At 28.2% G+C, this 6,000-nt stretch overlaps 1 protein-coding gene and 1 pseudogene across 12 annotated transcripts in view; one reads left to right on the forward strand and one right to left on the reverse strand.

The window, feature by feature from the left end:
• The window catches only part of LOC145248822 (uncharacterized), a 165,013-nt gene that overhangs the window by 113,901 nt on the left and 45,112 nt on the right, over window positions 1-6,000 (reverse strand). Inside the window, exon 4 of one of the 12 annotated variants that reach the window (XR_013863409.1) lies at window positions 1,744-2,959. The exons of the other annotated variants lie outside the window; for them this stretch is intronic. The gene's annotated coding sequence lies outside the window, so the exon portion shown is untranslated. Of the gene's footprint in view, window positions 1-1,743; window positions 2,960-6,000 lie in introns of those variants that run through there. 12 annotated transcript variants of the gene reach the window in all.
• On the forward strand, window positions 316-486 carry LOC145249247 (U2 spliceosomal RNA; annotated as a pseudogene).

Raw genomic sequence — 6,000 nt, forward strand, 5'->3', positions numbered from 1 at the left:
AAGGGTAAACATGGAAGAGCAACAAAATTGTTATTTCAAACTTAAGCATGACAGACTGACTGACAGACCAAGCCTCTTATAGATATGCTTGTATGCATCTAAACTAAGGTGCATCCATTTAATGTGTATGTTTAAAGATAAAAATTCAAACTGAAGCATTACCGATTGGCAGACAGAGCCTCTAATCACAATGTGTGGATGCATTTTGAAAGGATCATATGAGTGTAAAAAAAATCAAAAAAAATCCCAATTTAAAAAAAAAAAAAAAAAGAAACCTAGTTAACATTTTGTAACAAAATAACTCCAAACTGTATCAAATTTTCCTGGTCTTTGGACTAGGAACAAAGTGTAGTATCTGTTCTGATTCCTCACTTATTCTGCCCTAAGTGAAGAATTCCTTCCAGACTGAGACAATTTTTATTTTTGTTCCAATCCAAAATGCCTCTTTTTTGGGGAGCTAGATTTTCCCCACATTAAAAACTGACCTTGTGTCTAACTTTGCCATCGTGGAGAGGCAAGTAAATAGCAATCCAAATTGGCCCTTTTACGTATCAATGAAAAAGTTCTTCCGATAAACATGAAAATTCCAAGTATGGCTCAGTTCTTAATAGAAACAATTCTAAATTGTGTTTATTTCTCCAAATTCTTGTAGTACTTATAGGAGTTCTAACTGAAGAATTGTTAAATGAACACTTGTCTGATTTAGATTTTTTTTTTTTTTTTTTTTTTTTTTTTTGCAAAATGTATTTTTCTTCTTTCTATTTTTCCAGACATTTTAATGTTTTCAATCGAGTAACCCTTTGCAAATATATATATATATATATAGAGAGAGAGAGAGAAAGAGGGAGAGAGATTGCCTCATGTCACTAAAATTGACTTAGGAAAATGATTCTTTTAAAAATTACTTGGTACTTATGCAGTGTAAGGACTATTGGAGGCATCATCCAGGCAGTTTACGGAAAATTCCAGAATGTGTCAAATGAAAATTTTGTGATTTTTTTGTGCAAATGTTGGCCAATTATTTTCAATGAAAACCTTATTTCTGTCAGTTCAAAGCTAATTTGCTGGAAAATGAATTGAAAAATGAAAACTTGAATAATTATTGGACAATTTTTATGAAACTTTTCGAAAATTCAAATTCAATTTGACAACAAAAAAAAAAAATTAATTGTAAGATAAGATTCATGAATAACTATTTTTTTAATAACAAACAACCTAACAAAGAAAAAAAAAATGATTATTTTTCTTTTGATGGTTTCAGTGTAATTATTTTTATTCAAATCAAGATAAATATTTTGATCTTTTTTTTTTTTTGGCATTTCTATATTATACAAACGAAAAAATATTGAATTTCAAGTGAAACATATGGTACCTATGTAATTGTTAGGTCTCAAATAGTAGGATATCCAAAAATTACGAAAAACGATTAGGTAGAAAAATAATTATTAATAGAAAAGAAATTTGTGTGCTAAAAACAGATATGTTGACAGAGGAGATAATTAAGTTCTGTTGCTTACATCACGTGATGAACATAATTCAAAATGTTGGACTAAATTTGTTCCCAATATAAACTTTATCGAAAACAGGGTTTCATTAATAATTATTTTTCTACCGTATCGTTTTTCGTAGTTTTTGGATATGTTACTATTTGCGACATGACAATTATGTAGGTACCGTTTGTTTCATTTGAGATTCAGTATTTTTTGTTTGTAAAGTACAGAAGCGCCTTTTTTTCTTCTAAAAAAAAAAAAACTGATAATAAGTCATTGTTTTCTTTGATTTTCTTTTTTTGCATTAGGCTTAAAGCGTTCAGCATTTTTTTAACCTTCTGTTATTTTCCATAAACTGACCAGACGATTCTGATAACACGATCTTTATACTGCATGATTACTGACTACTTACATTTACATTCCTTTTTCTTAAGAAATATTTTTAATAACTGAAAGAAAAAAAAATTAAAGAAATAAAAAAACCTAGAACTGGTATTATAAAATGTAATTCCGTATTTGTCAAAATGGACGTTTAAGTGCATTACATACAAGCCATTTTATCAAAACATTTGCACAATCTACACTTCTCTATATATAAAGCGAAATTGTACGTATGTGTTCCGTGGCATAACGGTTGATTTAAGCGACAAACTAATCACAGATTTGGAATCGGTACTTTCATTCCGACGTTGTTATCGATGTCAGAAACTCTTGAACCTTTTTTTCTTAACCTCCTTATCCAAAGTTAAAAGTATGTAAAAATAACAACTCTTCCGACATTTTTAACGTCCTCTTTTAGCCGACCTAACAACATAAAATCATTGTATACAATTTATATATTATTTATGCTAAATAGAAAACGTTTAATCTCTGTTGTTTTTTTTTTATATGGATAAAAAGTGTTTGATTAATATTTATGAATATATTTTTACTTTAATAAGAATTTTTAAATCTTATATTGATGGCTATTTATTTTAGACAATCAAATTATTTTAAACCCATGCGAAGAAGTAAAACCCTGTATCAAACTCAGTGAAGTAGGTTAAAAAGACAAAAAGAAGTTAAAAAATACAAGTAAAAATTACATTCAATAATTTTTTTAAAAACTGGTTTAAATAAAGAATGAATTTAGTAGAGTTATATATTTTTCATTGCAAAGAAAAAAAAAAAAATGAAACTTTCATTTGGCATTTTTTCAGTGTTTTCCATAAATTGTTGAGAGGATTCCGATGATAGCATGCTTTTTAGTCTGCATAAGTATCAAGTTCAGTTCCAATTACCATTGTTGATTTAAATCTCACATAAGACAATTTTTTTCTTCTATAGCATTCCAGTTATTTCCTAGCCAATATCGATCTTGGCTATAAAGTTCAGGAAAAATTGAGAAACCCAGTATAGACATGTATTGTAGGTAGTTCTATCATAAGATCACCTCCTCCCAAAGCATCGGTGCAATTCTAGAATTCAACCTAATAAAAAAACCAAAAATGCTGTAAAATCTTTATAATGTAAACACACATCACAGAACAAAAATGTCATATTCCAAAAATCATGTAAATTGATAAAGTAATTTTTTTAAATATATATTATTTTACAAGTTTTAATGATTCATAATATACCGTAGACATTACAAGGTTTATTTTAAAACCTTGGTAGTTAGAATTGAGTTATCTCTCTTTAGTAACGTGGCGAATCGGAACAGTATGTCTCAATTCCTCATAAAATTTAGTTTTCCTGGTTAAAAAAAAACAAACTATTTGATCAATTTGAATGGTTTTTGGAATATGACATCTTCATTCCATTCATTCAGTACATACATTGTAAAGATTTTTCTTGATTTTTGTCTTTTTAATTAGGTTGAATTCTGGACAAAAACCAAAGTACCTTATAAATAAAATAGAATAACAAATAAAATCTTTCATTATTTTTAGTCAGATTTTATTTACTAATGAATTTTGTGATGTAAGTTTTTTTTTGTTTTCAATTTATTTTAGTTAGGCATTAATTTTACTTTGGATAATATATATATATATATATATATATATATATATATATATATATATATATATATAATACAAAAGAATTATTCTAGCATTTTGAAAGACGATCATTTAAAATATTTTACATTTTGAATCTCACAAATAAAAATGAAGGGGAAAGAAATAATACAGAGTTATCTACCCTTTCTTTGATGCCTAAGAAATACTTATTTTTATGCTTTTAGGACACTTAAAACAAAATGAATTATTATTAAGTATTGATGGGACGATTCCAATGTTTTTCCTGATTGTGATACAATTATTGATTCTCTTTTAAATTTCCGATTCTAATTTAATTACTGACTATGATTCTTTTAAAATCTCTGAATATTTAGCTATATAGAGTTTTCTTTTTTTCAGGTTATTCTAAAAATCCATGACACAAACGTGAAAAAAAAAAGATGTACTTTTGGGGAGGATCTATAGATTTTAATTTAAAATGATAGTTTAGAATCAATAAATGTTTATCATTTTATCATAAAAATATCAGCAATGGAAAATTGAGTTTTGAACAAAAACAAAAAAGTAAGCACTTAAAAAAAAAATCGTTTTTGGCATTGGAAAATCAACAAAAAATTTTTCCAAGTACGATGCTCCAAAAAGCTTTGATTTTTACAATTTTCAATTCCAATTCATGATTGCAACACTAGAAGAAAAGTGTCCAATTTGAATGCCAAATTTCCCTTATTTGTAGAATGCTCATAATTTATACAAAAATACAAAGAAATGAATAAAATATAAACATTGTAAAGCCCTTTTTTACTTTAGGGTGGAAAGATGTCATATAAAGGGAGATAATTTCATGTATTTGAAAATTTTCTTTTTCAACAATTGATTTTAAACAAGGATTTTTTTTGCATGTTTAAAAAAAAAAAAAATGAAACAACAAGACTAAAAACGAAAGTATGTGCGAGAATGGAGTAACTGTTTATTTTTGGGTCCCAAATCAGTACAATTGGTACCTTTTTATGAACCCAACCATTTAGAGTATGGAATCAGTTTCACATAAAATGATTCCTTATTCTCGAGTCATTCTAACGTTTTAGGGCAGTTATAACCAAAACCTTTTTTTTTTTTCTTTTTACCACTAACCCTAAGTCTGAGTGGCAGTAAAAAAATATTTTGTTCATTTCTATTTCAAAACAAACCAAAAAATCTTTTCTTTCAAGAGAAAAATTGTTTTCTTTTAATTAGCTAATAAAAAAAAAAATGTTGTGCTTGTCTAGAATTCCTTCTATATCCCCCCCCCCAGAAAAAGAAGAAAAATTAGTATAATGTACATAACCGTGACGAAATACAAATATATTCCAAAAACTATGTAAATTGATCAAATAGTTTGTTTTTTGTTAATAAGAAAATCAAATTTTATGGCTAACTTTGGAACGACTGCCATGTGACACCATCTTGAAAACGGTTTAATAAAAAATTGGCATAATTCAAATTTACAAGGTTTGTGTTATAATGCCTATGAATTCCCATTAATCGCTTAAAAATGATTTTCTTTATAAAAATAAAACTACTTGATAAATTTACATGATTTTTGGAGTATGATATTTTCTTTGTCATGGGTACGTATATTATACAGGTTTTTTTCTTTACTTTTTTTTTTTTTTTTAATAAAGGTGATAATCTGGACAAGCAACAAGCAATTTTAAATATGTTTCTAAGTTATCTCCCTTGATATGATTTGCCACCCAGAAGTTAAAAACAGGGACTATAATATATTTGAATAACATTTGCATTTATAAATATGTCTTGTCTGATTTTTACTTCTATTTTAATGGTTTTCATTTTTTATTTTTAATGAGTCAAATATATTTACTTTGGAAGTCTTCTTGTTCTGCTCATCTGATCCATGCATTCTTTCAATGTAGAATCGCAAACAAAATGGTGGAAAACGAGTTAAACAATCAGGAAAGTTATTTGCATTGCTTTTATTCGGACTATCCTTATAATAGATTATTCTCATATCCTATCGTATATGGCAATTTCTTCGTCTTAACAGATTCTAGCCATCTCAATCTTCATGACGATCCCCACCACAGTTGCCGGGTGAATCATCATTGACACCCAAACCACGTTCATGAGTCCGAAAGTGACTTTTCAGGCCAGCAGTTGACTTTCACTGTCACATATGTGGCAGACAAGGTTGAGTCTTGAAACTTTTTTTACTTTTGCCTCCGCTCTTCTGCTCCGTCTGTTCACAGCATTTGTTAAAATCCGATGACCTCCTCCCACATACCAATTTTCAAATTTTTACCTCTTAGCAGCCCCTTTTCCGAGGAGCATCCGATCACATGCTTCACATTTCCAACTGTTTGACGTATCCGGTAAAACTGACACATTGGCTTTTCTTCAGATTACGGTAAAAGTGTCTTTCTCCGCTTTATGACTACTGGTAAAGTATTCAATCTAAGAAGATTTAACACCTATGTTATGTACATACACACACACACATACACACACACACA

This window comes from Euprymna scolopes, chromosome 27 (assembly GCF_053919585.1).
Source record: "Euprymna scolopes isolate OS-2025 chromosome 27, ASM5391958v1, whole genome shotgun sequence".
NCBI lineage: Eukaryota > Metazoa > Mollusca > Cephalopoda > Sepiida > Sepiolidae > Euprymna > Euprymna scolopes.